This window comes from Oryctolagus cuniculus, chromosome 1 (genome assembly GCF_964237555.1).
Source record: "Oryctolagus cuniculus chromosome 1, mOryCun1.1, whole genome shotgun sequence".
Lineage (NCBI taxonomy): Eukaryota > Metazoa > Chordata > Mammalia > Lagomorpha > Leporidae > Oryctolagus > Oryctolagus cuniculus.
This window is the reverse complement of record NC_091432.1, coordinates 26864722-26881071: the sequence shown is the minus strand read 5'-3', so window position 1 is coordinate 26881071 and position 16350 is coordinate 26864722.

Here is a 16350-nt window from a genome sequence, read left to right as displayed (position 1 = left end):
TAAACTACTTCACATGAAGAAGAACATGGATAAATCTCATAATAATTTTTCTATATGAATCTAGATCAAAACATTATATCTGTATGGTTCTTCTATAAAGTTGTAGACAATGCAATGCAATCTAGAGGAAAAGAAAGCAGACCTGTGGCATACTGGGATTGGGTACAGAGAGTGAATAAGAAATAATTGCAAATAGGATTGAGAAAATATTTAGGGATAATTTAAATGTATATTATGTTGATATTTGTCATGATTTCACCGATGGCTGCATACTTTGCAAAAAACAAATTCTGCACTTTAAACTCTTGCAGCTTTATTTTGTCAATGATAATTAAATTAAATTGGAAACAGTTTAAAGCTACTCTTTGGCTATGATTTTTTGAACAATTTTTTCCTATAAAACACATATTCATCCTTCAAATGCCTATTCAAATATTTGCTCCTCTATAAAGTGCTCTCTAATCTTTCTCTACAATATTAACTTGCTAGAGCTGTCATAACAGATTACCACACACTTGTTGGCTTAACACAATAGAAATGCATTCACTCTAAGAGAAATCTAAAATTCTGAAGTCAAGTGTTAGAAGGACCATGCTCAGTTTAGAAGCGCTAAGAGAGACACCTTCCTTGCCTCTTGTAGCATCTTGTATCTTGGGCATCCCTTAGCTTGCACAGCATAGCTCTAACTTCCACATCAGTCTTCAGGTGACTGTCTTCTCCCTGTGTGTGTGTGTGTGTGTGTGTGTGTTTCTGCACCCAAATTTCTTTTCTTTTTGGTAGGAAGGACACCAGTATGATCCATTTTAATTTAACTAATTAAATCTATAGGCACCAGAATTGTGGCACAGCAGTTAAAGCATCCACATGAAATGCCATGACACATATAGGCTGTTCCACACTTCTTATCCAGGCTCCTGATAATGTGCCTTGGAAGGCAGCAGAAAATGGTCCACAATATTGGATTCCAGACTCTTGGCTTTGACCTGATCCAATCTTGGCTGTTGCAACCATTTGGGTGTGACCAACAGATGAACTGTCTCTCTCAGTCCCTCCTCACCTCTTTCATTCTGCCTTTCAAATAAATAAACAAATAAATATATACTTTTCTCTCTCAAATGGTGGTATTGCTAGGTTCTGGGTAGAAATGGATTTGGGTGATGTGGGAATACTACTTGATCCAGTACACTCACTGGTCACAAAAAAAATTCATCCCAAGATTCCCACAATTCTTACCTATTTGAACAGGAACACAAATTCTAAGATTTCATATAAATATCAACATTAAACAGTTTAAAATTTAATCTGAGTTATCTAAACCATTCTGGGTGACACTCTGGGTATAATATGTCTTTAACAGAAATTTCTCTCCATCTTGGTACCTATGAAACTAGAAGTAAAATTATCTGAATCCAAAGTACAATTGTGGGGGCTGACGCTGTGGTGCAGCGGGAAAAGCTGCTGCCTGCAGTACTAGCATCCCATATGGGTGCCAGTTCGAGTCCTGGCTACTCCACTTGTGATCCAACTCTCTGCTACGGCCTAGGAAAGCAGAAGAAGATGGCCCAAATCCTTGGGCCCCTGCACCCACGTGGGAGACCCGGAAGAAGCCCCTGACTCCTGGCTTCAGATCAGCACAGCTCCTGCCGTTATGGCCAACTGGGCAGTGAACCAGCAGATGGAAGACCTCTCTTTCTATCTCTCCTTCTCTCTGTGTAGCTCTGACTTTCAAATAAATAAATCTTTGGAAAAAAAAAGTACAGATGGCCAGCACTGCGGCTCACTAGGCTAATCCTCCACCTGCGACGCCGGCACTCTGGGTTCGAGTCCCGGTTGGGGCACCGTATTCTGTCCTGGTTGTTCCTCTTCCAGTCCAGCTCTCTGCTGTGGCTCGGGAAGGCAGTGGAGGATGGCCCAAGTGCTTGGGCCCTGTACCCGCATGAGAGACCAGGAGGAAGCACCTAGCTCCTGGCTTTGGATCGGCACAGCACGCCAGCCGTAGTGACCATTTAGGGGGTGAACCAATGGAAGGAAGACCTTTCTCTCTGTCTCTCTCTCTCTCACTGTCTAACTCTGCCTGTAAAAAAAAAAAAAAAAAGAATTAAAAAAATTTTTAAAAAGTACAGTCGTGGGACACACATAGAATAGCCATTCCCATGGCAAATTCCATTAGGAATAAGACCTGAGAAAAGTTCACTCCTGGACTCAAGGAATTTCCATCATCTGAGCTCCAGGAGGCCCCCTTAGTCTCCTCTGGGTGTACAGGAGCCCCTCCAGCCTGCTCCAAGCTTGCCTTTCTGGCCTCTGCCTCATTCCTCAGTCATTTTTCCTGTTTCTCGAAGAATGAATATGTTTGTAACTAGTCCTATCAGAAAATTTTTCTTGCCTAAATAATCTCAGAAATTTAAAAGCCATATTTCATTTTGTGTTTTCCTCTCTGTCCCTGTTAATAAAATTGGCAATGTTTCTGATGATAAAACACTCTTAAAAACGTCATCAGCCTTAGATGTATATCAAAGGTATCTGTATCATTGTACGAGAGGCCCTTCCTTGATAACCCACTTGTTTTCTTGGATTCTACTGAGATGAGTTATTGAATCCATCCAATATACAGTCATGTGAGCAAGTCTGTTCAGCCACACTCTTTAATTTGTTTCTAGAACACTTTATACTATGATAAGGTAATATTTTAATTTTCTAGAGTGTCTAATTGTTTTATTTTTTGCCTAACACTTTCATCCTTATAAACAATTCATCTGTTCACTATTTTTTTTTTTTTTTTTTGCTTTTAGCTCAAAAAGAAACCAGATCATAATGCTGATGTTGTGAGGCATCAGGTTAAGCCACTACCTGCAAATCCACCCTTCCATATGAGTGCGTGTTCAAATCCTAGCTTCTTCACTTCCAATCTGCTCTCTGCTAATTCACCTTGGAAAGTAGAGGGATTATTATCCAAACACCTGGGTCTCTGACAGCCACATGTGAGAGCTGGGTGTAGTTTCAGATTCCTAGCTTCAACCTGGCCCAGCTGGGGCATTTGTGGCCATTAGAGACATGAACCAGTGGATAAAAGATCTCCCTCTCTCTGTGTGTCTACCTCTGTCTTAGTAACTCTGCCATTCAGATAAATAAATAAATCTTTAAAAATAGAAACTAAAACACATCTTGAACAATTTTATTGGAAATCTCTCCAGCTGAGTATTCAAGTCAATAGATCACAAGTTCTACTTTCCACTCAGTACTACTCAATTCAATCCACTTGTCTGCCTTTCTGTAAGGATCACCCTTTTACCTGTCCCAAAAATATGTCTCTTTTTTGTACTATTTATTTATTTATTTATTTTCAATGTAGTTGAAAGGCAGACAGATAGAGACAGATAGAAACATGAGATTTTTTTTTTTTTCATTCACTGGTTCATTCCCCAGGTTTCTGCAAAGGTTGGGGATGGGCCAGGTCAAAATTAGGAATTCAAAACTCAGTCCAGGACTCCCATCTGGATGACACAGAGCTTGTTACTTGGGACACCATCTAATACATTCTAGGGTACATTACCTGAAAGTTGGATTGCAAGTAGGGTACTTGGTTTTGGAACAAAGAACTCTGAGATGTGTACCAAATGCCTTCCCTATGTCTTTTTATTTTTTTATATTTTTATGAACATTTTAATTTTTTTCTGAGACCTCACCATAAACACTTTTAATGATAATACTCATACTAATGTTGTGTTGATAATATATGCAATTCTTTATAGTAATAGACTTGTCAAATATATTCTTTGCTTATTTTTTTTTTGGCTCCCTCATCAGAATTGGCTGTAACATCCATAAGTCTTTAACAATATCCTATGCTAAATCTAAGTTTTATTGGTCATGTACTTCACAATTCTTCCAACCCTCAATTCTTGACTCAATTCTAAAGCTACTTCATGTCTTAATGCATATTGCAGGGAAGCACCAACTTCTAGTTTTAAAATCTGTGTTTCTGAGGATCAACATAAAAAAGACTGTGATAAAGTGACCCAAAAGCAACAGAAATTCATTCTCTCACAGTAGTGCAGACTAAAAGTCTGGAATTAAGATGCCAGTTAAGGCCATGAAGCCTCTGATGTCTCTATGGAAGAATCCTTCTTTGCCTCTTCCATTTTTGGGTGATCCTGAACACTCCATGTCTTGACACTGTGTAACCAATATCTCTGTTTTTATCTTCTCAAGACTGCCTTATCCATGTATGTCTCTGCATTCAGATTCCCTTTTCTTAATAAGGATGCCAGTCTTACCTGACTTAGGGTCTATTCTAATCTGGGATCTCATTTTAAGTAATTACATTTTCAAATTCCGTTTTTTCAAGACAAATTATGTCCTGAGGTTCCAGATAAACATGGATTTTGAGAAGTTACAATTCAATACCGAACAGGTACCTGACAAATTCAGTCTCCTTATTTTGTTTGTTAATATAATATCTTGTACAAAAATCTACTCTGGGGTGATCAAATTTTATAATTATTTAGATGTCTGTTTATTCTTTTAAACAATTACTATGAATGTCAGAGTTTATTTTTATTTCTTACATATTAATGCACAGTATCTAATATATTATTGTGAAATGATTCTTTAGTGATTTGCAAGTAAATGAATATTACATAAAACCTATAATAAGTTTATTTCAATAAATGGCTTACAATTGCTAGTAAGATTATATAGAACACATTTAGCATTCAAGTTCCTGTTAGCTCTGTACAAAAATGGTCTAAAAATTCCCATAAAAATGAAATTTGCATTATACTCAAAGTAAATGAAATTACAATAAAATAAATGAGTCTAATTAATTCTATGTCTTATGGTAATTTGAATCATTTTACTAATATCAAGTATTTTTCTATGATAAAAGATTTATCTGGCAGAACATGTAAAGCAAAAAAAAGTAAACAAAAAAGACTTGATGTTTTAATTTCTTAATATTTATTAATTGAATAGGTTTGACATTTATTATCTTATTCTCTCTGCTGTATTTGGTGTGAAAATGTTATGCAAGCACAAACAGACACACGCACACACACATGTATGTCTTATTCATGTGTGCTTCCTAAATCATTGACTTGTTCACATAAAAAGAACTGAAACACAAACAAAAGCAAAAAAAATTAATAAATAACATCCACATATTCTTTTTATAGACAGTGAGAGAGAGAGAGACAGAGAGAAAGGTCTTCTTTCTGTTGCTTCACTCCGCAAATGGCTGCAACGGCCGGAGCTGCGCTGATCCGAAGCCAGGAGCTAGGTGCTTCCTCTGGGTCTCCCATGCACGTGCCGGGGCCCAAGCACCTGGGCCATCCTCCACTTCTTTCCCAGGCCACAGCAGAGAGCTAGACTGGAAGAGGAGCAACCAGGACTAGAACCGGCACCCATATGGGATGTCGGCACCGCAGGTGGAGGATTAATCGTGTGAGCCAAGGCATCGGCTCCACATATTCTTTAAAGTCAAACATTATTTCAGAGAGAGGAAGATTTCAGAAGCAGCAGTAGCCCTCTTATTTACTACTTTATATAATTTTTATCCTATAAGTTAACTGCTAATGTGAGTTTCTATGATTATTTTAATTTTAGAGGACTAATGGAATAGTATATGAATCTGTGATGAAATCTTCACAATTCAGTGTGTATTACTGAGTTAATGTGAGGAATGCATTTTAAACTTTAATCCCATGATTTTCAGGACTGGAATCTTAAAAAATATCTAACCTTTAATTTCTTCATCTGTAAAAGAATGGCAGTACTCAGCTCAAGTGGATTATGAAGTGATTCAGTGAAATCATCACTTATAGGACCTGTCACTTAGAAAGTTATTTTTCATTTCTTCTTTCCCCCCTTACTTTTATTATATTTTATCAACTAGCATTATCATTAAAATATAGCTTGGTGATAAATGTAGTGATCTCAAGTGGGTCAATCATTGAGATTACAATTTTGGTGACTGAGCAAATTGTGGTTCCTTAACCAGGTGGAATATCATACACTCATTAAAATAAAATGTTTGAATGTTAAGTAGATAGGTTTTCAAATTTCATATCCATAGTCACTTAAGCAAACATAATATTCATTAAGAATATTATGGAAAAGAAACACATTAACCTTTGGTTGAAAACATTATTGGCTTTTTTATTTTTTGGTGATAAATTTACTCTGAAACTTGAAGCAAAATGTGATTTTATATAACATTTTAGGCATTAAATAGAAGTTTTAATATAAAGAAGAGGCAAACTAACAAGATAATAACATATTAACAAAGGACAATAAAACAATGTCAAATAACATTAAAATAAAATTTAATATTTTTATTTTTTTATTTAAAAAAATTTTTTGACAGGCAGAGTGGACAGTGAGAGAGAGAGAGAAAGGTCTTCCTTTACCTTTGGTTCACCCTCCAATGGCCACTGAGGCTGGCATGCTGTGACCGGTGCACCACGCTGATCCGAAGCCAGGAACCAGGTGCTTCTCCTGGTCTCCCATGGGGTGCAGGGCCCAAGCACTTGGGCCATCTTCCACTGCACTCCTGGGCCATAGCAGAGAGCTATGACTGGAAGAGTGGCAACTGGGACAGAATCCGGTGCCCCGAATAAAATTTAATATTGATAGCTGCAAATATTTTTAAATTTTATTTAAGGAATATAAACTTAATGTATTTCATATATCAAATTTAGGAACATAGGGTCATATGGTGGGTCTATTTCTGAGGTATTTCCATACTGTCTTCCACAGTGGCTACAATATTTAACATTCCTATCAATAGTGGTTAGGGTACCCTTTTCCCCACATCCTTGCCAGCATTTGTTTATTTATTTTTTTATGAGAGCCATTATAAAAGGGTGAGGTGAAACCTTATTGTGGTATTGCTTTGCATTTTCCTGATGGCTAGTGATGCTGAACATTGTTTCATATGTCTGTTGGCTCTTTGAATTTCCTCTTTTGACAAATATCTGTTCAGGTCCTTTAACCATTTCTTAACTTAATTTTTTGTTTTGCTGTTGTTGAGTTTCTTGAGCTCTTTATGGGTTCTGGAAATTAATCCTTTATCAGTCGTATAGTTTGAAAATATTTTCTCCCATTCTGTCAGTTGCCTCTTCACTTTGCTGAGTATTTCTTTGGCAGTGCAGAAGCTTCCAAGTTTGATGTAATCCTATTTGTCAATTTTGGCTTTGTAGGGTCTTTTCCAATTGTCTTTGTGTGTGCCAATGTCTGTTATAAGCATTTTTAAATGTTTCTAGGAGATCTACATGTATTAATTCTGACAGCTGATATTCTCAACTTCATTTAGCATTTTGGAAATATGATGAAATTTACAAAGAAGAAAATTATTCAACTAACAGTGTCAGAGTCAATATCAATCTGTGGGAATTTTAGCTCAATGAGCTAAACACTTATAGGATAAATTCAGCAGTATTTGTGCTTGATACTTGTACACTACAGTGTCCATAACTATTTTTCTTTGAAATTTAAAATAAATACTTTAACCCACCATTTTAACCTTCAGAGCTTTATTAAATAAATGAATATTTAATTATATCCACATACACAAATATACAAACACAAATATTACCACAATGATTAATTTCATCACATTCTAAGTGTCCTTTGCGAATAATTTACAATGAATGATTCATTTGCTCTAAAGAAAAGGTATGCACTTGTTATATAAACCTGACTTCATTTATATGACTGCTATTTTAAGGGTCAGCATTTGCTTGAAATAATGAAGGCATTAATTTTGCAAAAATCAAGACACAGAACCTCAATATTGTAACTTTAAAAATTTAAAGACAAAAAAATAACAACGCAGAAAAGTTTAAAACATTCAAGCATCTGTTCTAGATAACTTTAGACTGAACATACAAGCATTATTATGTTAAGCCTACAGTTTCTTTCTAATTTACCTAATGTGTTCTATAAGGACCTTATATCATTATATCCTCAGACAATTTTCCATCTTCATTCTAGATGTGAATTCTGGGCCAAAAACTTGTGAAACAATCTGAAGTTTCCATTATTTTAAAGAATCTATTGTGTCACGAAAAGATTTTTCCTTACTAAGTAATCCTTTACCATTTACCTCTACTTCTACCCATCACACACTTGCATGCACACATACAATCACATACACAGATAATTATTTTCTTTTACAATATTTTAAATTTTTAACTTTTATTTAATAAATATAAGTTTCCAAAGTACAGCTTTTGGATTACAATGGCTTTTTCCCCCTCCATAACTTCCCCCCCGACCCACACCCCTCCCATCTCCCACTCCCTCTCCCATACCATTCACATAACATTCATTTTCAATTATCTTTATAAACACAAGCTTAATTTACTATATATTAAGTAAAGATTTCTCTTTTGATTTCTTCTATGACGCATTTTTCTTTTAGGAGCATGTTGTTCAGTCTCCATGTGTTTGCATATGCTTTAGGGATTCCTGAGTTGCTAATTTCCAGCTTCATTCCACTGTGGTCTGAGAAGCTGCATAGTATGATTCCAATTCTTTTGTATTTGCTGAGACTTGCTTTATGGCCTAGTATGTGGTCAATCCTAGAGTAGGTTCCATGCTTGCTGAGAAGAATATAAATTCTTTAAGGGTAGTATTGAAAGTTCTGCTGATAGATGTTAGATCCATTTGAGCTATAGTGTTGATTAAATCTGCTATTTCTGTGTTGATCTTCTGTCCAGTTGATCTGTCTATTGCTGAAAGTGGAATATTGAAGTCCCCCAGTATTATTGTTTTGGAGTCTAAGTCTCCCTTTAAGTCCCTTAACATATCTTTTAAATAAACCTGTGCCCTGTTATTAGGTGCATATACATTGATAACAGTTACATCTTTCTGTTGAATTGATCCTTTAATCATTGTATAGTGCCCGTCTTTGTCTTTGTGTTAAAGTTGATTTTGTCTGATATTAAGATGGCTACGCCCACTCTTTTTTCATTTCTGTTGGCATGGAATATCTTTTTTCCCACCTTTCATTTTAGTCTGTGTGCATCTTTGTTGGAAAGATGTGTTTCTTGTAAGCAGCAAATAGATGGGCTTTGTTCCTTAATCCATTCAGCCAGTCTGTGTCTTTTAACTGGAGAGTTGAGGTCATTAACATTCAATGTGACTATTGATAAGTAGTAACTTTGCCCTGCCATTTGCCAAAGATATTTTCTAATATATACTTTGAACTTCCTGTGATCTTTTACTGGGAGGTTTTCTTCCTTTACTTTCTTTCATATTGATGGCTGTGTTTCTGTGTTTCTGTGTGTAACACATCTTTAAGCATCTTTTGCAGGGCAGGATAAGTTGTGACGAATTCTTTCAATTTTTGTTTGCTATGAAAGGTCTTTATTTCACCTTCATTCACAGTTGAGAGCTTTGCAGGATATAATATTCTGGGCTGGCAGGTTTTTTTTTTTTTTTTTCTCTTTGTACCTGAGCTATATCTCACCATTCCTTTCTACCCTGTAGGGTTTCTGATGAGAAGTCTGCTGTGAGTCTAATTGGAGATCCTCTGAGTAATCTGACATTTCTCTCTTGCACATTTTAGAATCTTTTCTTTATGTTTCACTGTGGTGAAACATCTCTTTTGGTCATGTTTATTATGGGTTCTATGAGCTTCCTGTACTAGGATGTCTCTGTCCTTCTCCAAACCCGGGAATTTTTCTAAAAAGGCATTCTAATCCTTTCTCTCTCTCTGTGCCTTCAGGAACTCCTAGAACCCAAATATTGGGTTTTTTAATAGTATCCTGTAGATTCCTGACAATATTTTTTAGATTTCTAATTTCCTCTTCTTTTCTTTGGTTTGACTATATACTTTCCTTGCTCTGTCTTCTAAGTCTGATATTCTCTCTTCTGCTTCACTCATTCTGTTTTTAAGGCTCTCAAATATGTTTCTTATTTGATCTATTGAATTCTTCATTTCATTTTGATTTTTCTTCAATATCACATTTTCATGTTCTACTAGTTTCTTCATTTTATTTTGATTCCTTTTTAAGATTCATTTTCACGAGAGAGATTTTCTACCCTGTCCAGTAAGGATTTGTGTAGTTTAAGAATTTTTTGAGAACTTCTAAATGTTCTTATCATAAATTTTTTGAAATCATATCTTGCATTTCTTCTATCTCATTATCTTCATAATCTTGAATTGGAGTGTCTTTTTCGTTTGGGGGCGTCATAATATCTTCCTTGTTCTTGTTTCCTCAGTTTCTGCATTTGTTGCTTGGTATTGTCAAGATATTCTTTGGTTTCTTCTTTTTTTTTTTCCTCACTGTGGTGGTTTTTCTCATTATACTATGATTCTAGATTAAGTGGACTGTCTGCTTTTGATGGATCCTTAGAGGCTTGTAATGGATGTGGCCATCGAGCTCTGTTTGGTTCTTCAGAGTTAAGGGTGTGCGAAAGGTGACACACCCAGGTTAGGCATGGTAAATCTTCTCTGTCTCTCTCTCTCTCTTTTTTTCTTTACTCAGAAGGGAAGTAATTCCATACAGCTGAGTGGAACTGAAGGCAGTCAGTGTCTGAGCTCTGGCATCTGTGGGTATAATATTTGTCTGCTCTGTCCCAAGGACCACACAAAAGATCTGTGCAGTCCTCAGTGTAAGTTCAGATTCCCCTGCAATCTCCCACCGGGGTGCCATGGTTACCAAGTTTCTGGCATCTCCCAAGAGTACTCACATCTCAGGCACTCCATGAGTTCTCTCACACACCCTCAGTGTTTTTTGTTGTTGTTGTTGTTTTCACAGTCTCAGTTCTTAAGCTCCACACATTCACTAGGTCCTAACCTCCTGTTATTTCTCCCCACCAGTGTCAGCTTTTCAGCTTGGCTGAGGGCAGGCCCAGTCCTGAGGTGGTGCAGCTTTTACGTATGTCCAAAATGGCGCCTTCTCTTTGTCCTGCTCACTTTTGAAAGGTGAGTGGAGAGAGAGAATCTTGTCTGTACCGTCCTTTTATTTATTTTTTCTCTCCTCTAGTTAGCCTGGTGAACTTTCCCCCACAGGGCTTCAAGCTTCATTCCCTCTAGGCTCTTCCTGCTGCATCCCTGCCAGTGTCTCAGGCTACTGAGGTTTCGCCTCACTTCCCTTTCTAGCACTGGTGTGTAGAATCAGTGGCTGGGGTCCTGAGCCTTGGGTGCCCTTGCCCTCCACGAAGGTCCACCATGTCCCACTAGTTCCAGGAGAGTTTCCTCTGCAGTTTTTTGCTTAACTCTTCACCGAAACTAAAGTATCTCCACTTTTATTAAACTATCTTTTCCTGGACTATCAGTGTGCTTCCTCCTTATTCCACCATCTTGGAGGACTCTCTTCAATTTATTTGAAAGGCAGAGTTACAAGGAAGGGGTGGGGGGAGATCTTGCATCTTTTGGTTCACTCCTCAAATGGCTGCCATGACTGGCATTGCCCCAGGCCAAGCACCCATGCCTAGAATTTCATTGGGGTCTTCCACATGGATGAGGGGGCACAAGCTCTTGGGCCATCTTCCACTTCTTTCCCAGTCGCACTAGCAGAGAGGTGGATTGGAAGTAGAACATCTAGGACTCGAACTGGAGCTCATATGGGATGGTGGTGTAGCAGGTGGCAATTTAACTCACAATGCTGGGCCCACAATTATTTTTTTAAATAGCCTAAGAGATGAGGGGTTTTTAATACATAATCCTAGTAGTGGCTGATTCTTAACTATGAAGTAGCCTACCTTCACTATGTGTGAAAGCAGCATGAACCTGAATCAGAAACTTGTAGATATATTTTATGTAGCTACCCATGTACAGTGAGAGAGATAACAGTGCTAGATGGATATAAAGAGAATACATTTAAGTGTTCTCATCACAGAAAAATGGAAATTATGTGAGGTAATGCATATGTTAGCCATTCTGCAATATGCACATATTTCAAAACTTCATGTCCTAAGCTATAAATACACACAATTTTGCTTGCCAATTAAAAACATTAAAAATAAACATTCTGTTAGCTCTTCTTTGGAGTCATTTTGTTTTCTTATTTATTTATTTTTAAAAATTATTTATTTATTTGAAAGGCAGAGGTACAGACAAGGAGAGGTAGAGAGAGGGAGAAATTTCTTCCATCCACTGATTCACTTTACAAATGGTCACAACAACCAGGGCTGAGCCATACTGAAGCCAAGAGACAGGAGCTTTTTTGGGTCTCCCATATAGGTGCAGGAGTCCAAGCACTTGGTCCACCTTCCACTGCTTTTCTAGGTGCCTTAGCAGGGAGTGGGATCAGAAGTGGAGCAGTCAGAATGAACTGGTGGCTTTATTCACTGTGCCACAGCGCTGGCCCCATTGCACTCTCTCTCTCTCAAGCTCCAAAGCTTGATTCATAATGTTTGTAATTTAATGATTCTGGGTTTTGTGCCACAATTTCTGAAATAATATTGTTACTTTTTTTCTTTTCCAGCTCTATCAATGATCTTAATTGTCTCTGTGTAGGTCTCCATCCATCTATGTAATTTCTTGTTTACATTTTCAGAAGTAACTAATCAACACCACCTAAGACCAACTTATTGTTTTTCACATTATTATTATTCCTTTATTAAAAATTTTGTCTTTTAAACAAATCCTAATGAATGGAAATACAAATTACTTTTACTTTTTTAGTGGTAACCTTTCTTTTTCTTTTTTAAAAAATGTCATTTAAGTTATACAAGTTTCATGTATTTCATATATACAGATTTAGGAACATTGTGATACTTCACACCCTACCCTCCCTCCTGCCCATGCTCCAACACTTCTTCCAGTTGAAATCATTTCTTTGAGAAAGGACAGACTCTTCAAGAAATGCTGTTGAGAAAACTGGACTTTCCTTTGCAGAAATCTGAAACAAGACTCCTATCTTACACCCTATATAATAATAAATTCACAATGGATCAAATACCTAAACATAAGACCCAAACCATCGAATTACTAGAGTAGAGGAATACTGCAAGACCCTACCCAGGCAAGGATTTCTTGGATAAGACCTGGAAGTATCGGCTAAAAAGCAAAAATGGACAAATGGGATTATATCAAGCCAAGAAGTGTCTGTATAGCAAAGGAAACAATTAGCAAAATGAAAAGGCAACCTACAGAATGCAAGAAAACCTTTGCAAACTGTGCATTCATTTATGTATTAATATCCAGAATATATAAGGAGCTTAAGGAACTTAACAAGAGTAAAATAAACAACTCAGTTAACAAATGAACAAAGAACATCTACAGACATTTTTCAAAGAAGCAGATGTAAATGACCAATAGACATATGATAAAAATGTTCGGGATCAATAGGCATCAGGGAAATGCCTATAAAAATATCCATTCCAGTTAGAAATGCTATTATCCAAAAATGAAAAAAAAATTATAAATGCAGGTGATCAGTATAACAAATGATCCCCTACCACACTGTTGGTGGGAATGTAAGCTGATGCAACCAATGTGGAAGACAGTATGGGGATTCCTATTTGGGGACTGAATCAACGGAAGGAAGACCTTTCTCTCTGTCTCTCTCTCACTGTCTATAACTCTACCTGTTAAATAAAAAAAAGTAAAAATAGATCTACCATATGACCCACCTATCCCACCGCTAGGAATATATCCAAAAGAAATGAAAGCTGCATATGAAACAGTTACCTGTAGTCTCGTGTCTCACATTCACATTCTCATAGCTAAGTCTCATAGCTCAATTCACAATAGCTATGATATGAGATAATCCTATCATCATAGATGTCCATCAGCCAATGACTGGATAAAGAAAATGTGATACCCACATCCACACACATAATCACACACACACACATAATCACACACACACACACACACACACACACACATATATATATATATGATGGACTATTAGCCATAAAAAGAATGAAACTCTGGCATTTACAACAAAGTGGATGATACAAAAATTGTGTGTGGATGTCAGGTCTTTTGGTATATAGTTATAAATACTACTTCACTGAATGATACTATTCTCTTGTTTCATGTATTTAAAAAAAGAAATGGAGAGAGGAAGAATAGTAAGGTATTGGGTATTAGTAATGCTTTGTACTTAATTTTTATGCTGGTTATGAATGTGATCAAATGACAAACTCATTGATCTGTATGCTAAATTGCATTTCTTGATATGTATACTATATTTTAATATTTTTTAAAAGTTTGAGTTCCTACTATTCATTAACAGCAATGATAAAGTATCACAAGTGGCACATCATTTCATGTAAAGGTAACACTGGAAATCGCACTTGTGGCATTGCTGTATATTGTTATATATAGTTGTTATTTATGCTTAGGACTGGTGTAATTCTGATGAAATTTTGTTCAATGTTCCTAACTTATGTGTCAGCTCTAAATACAGTATTCCTCAAAATGACAAAGAAACACAGTACATACTCAGAGTGATAAGAGTTGAATCAGAGTGGCAGCAAAGATCCAAGTAAACATTTACTTATTGTCAGGTGGTGTGCGAAAGAGACAAATACACTAGAAAAATAAAAGATGGCATTATAATGATACAGGCCTGGGTACAAATTCTGATCTCCTTATTTAATTGTATAAATTTATTTGTAAGTGTTAATTTTGTTTTCTTCTGCTATACAAAATAGAATATGATGACTTGTTTTTAAGTTTTCAAATAAAGAATAAATGGAATGGAATAATGTATAGAAAGTATTGGAATATAATAATGGCATTGGCTTGGAATTTTCCTGATTTTTCCCATAAAAGTCCCTTCTCTCTCTTAATAAGCAGCCACTTTTCAAGGTACACAGTTCAATTCTGCACTTATTTTTTCCTCTATTAGTCACATACCTCATATGCAATTCACATATACAGCATGTTGTACTTTTTCTGTATTTCTCTGGACAAAAGCACCCTTATTTCTTACCTAACAGTTCTTTCTGCTAGACAGTTTATTATAGACACAATCAGCAGAGCAATACTTTTAAAATGTATGTCTGGCCAAGTCACTGCCTTCTTTAAATCAGTCTCTCATTTTCAGCTTAGTTAGATTAAAAATCAAAATCTTAAAAATTACTTAAAAGGACCTACTTGGCTAAGGTTACACCTTAGTGCTGCTATTGTTTTCCAGCCTTGTTTTAGTTAATATGGACTCATTTATGATATATCAAGTAAGCTACTGCTTGGGGTCTTGGCACTTGCTCCTCATTTGCATTAAATATTTCTGCAATGTTTTCAGGGGCCAATTTAAATGTCACCATGATCATAAAAAATTTACACAAGTTACATGTCATATATTATTTAGCCTTATCTTCATAGTGTCACCTGTCACACATACACATATGTACATGCCTATTTATGGTTTGCCTTTGTTTCATGTAGTAATAGTTCCCTGGAGGCAATGTATAAAATTTATCTTGTTTTATCTCTGTATCCAATATTTTAATGAATCTCTTTCAGGTAATAGGACATATTGGATAGCTCATTAAATAATAAAAAGGTAATAAATTATGCAGTGTAATGTATGTTTGTGATAATATGTAAAAGAAACAAGAACAACTCAAAAGTGGAGCTAATTCCTTCTAAAAATATCTTCAAAATAATCCAGGTTTTAGAAAAAATGCCCATATTAAAGGCAACACTCATGCACACACACACAACGTGTATTTAAATGTATCTATATATACAAACATACACACATACACTAAATTTGCTGAGTTTATAGCTAATTTGTTTTTGTGAAGACTGCAACTCCCAAAAGGTTATATACAAAAAGATTAGTTCATTTCTTCATGTGTCAACATCATAAAAGGGATAAAATTACCTGTATTAAGGAATCAGTAACATATGGAAAATGTCCAAGATTTCATTTATTTTGAGGACTAGAACAAGAAAAAAATGATTGATTACTGATTTTTTTAAATTTATCACAGGGTGTAAAGCATTTTTGTTCCTATGTTTGCTTTTGCCTTTATGTCATGATGAACATACTTATTTCTACAGGATCAAATAAATCTTTTAAAATATGAATAAAATTCAATTAAAATATTTTCAAGTTTGAAATAAGAGAAGAGTAATGTGGAGGCATGTTAGTCACATTAAATTTTCACATGACCAAGAACATTTATCACTGCATTACTGTAGATATAGCAAAGATATGATTTTACCACCTACAGGAAGTTTCTTTTTTTAACTTTATTTATTTATTTGAGAGGTAGAATTACAGACAGTGAGAGAGAGAGACAGAGAGAAAGGTCTTCCTTCCGTTGCTTCACTCCCCAAATGGCTGCAATGGCCAGAGCTGTGCTGATCTGAAGCCAGGAGCCAGGTGCTTCCTCTGGGTATCCCATGTGGGTGCAGGGGCCCAAGTACCTGGGCAT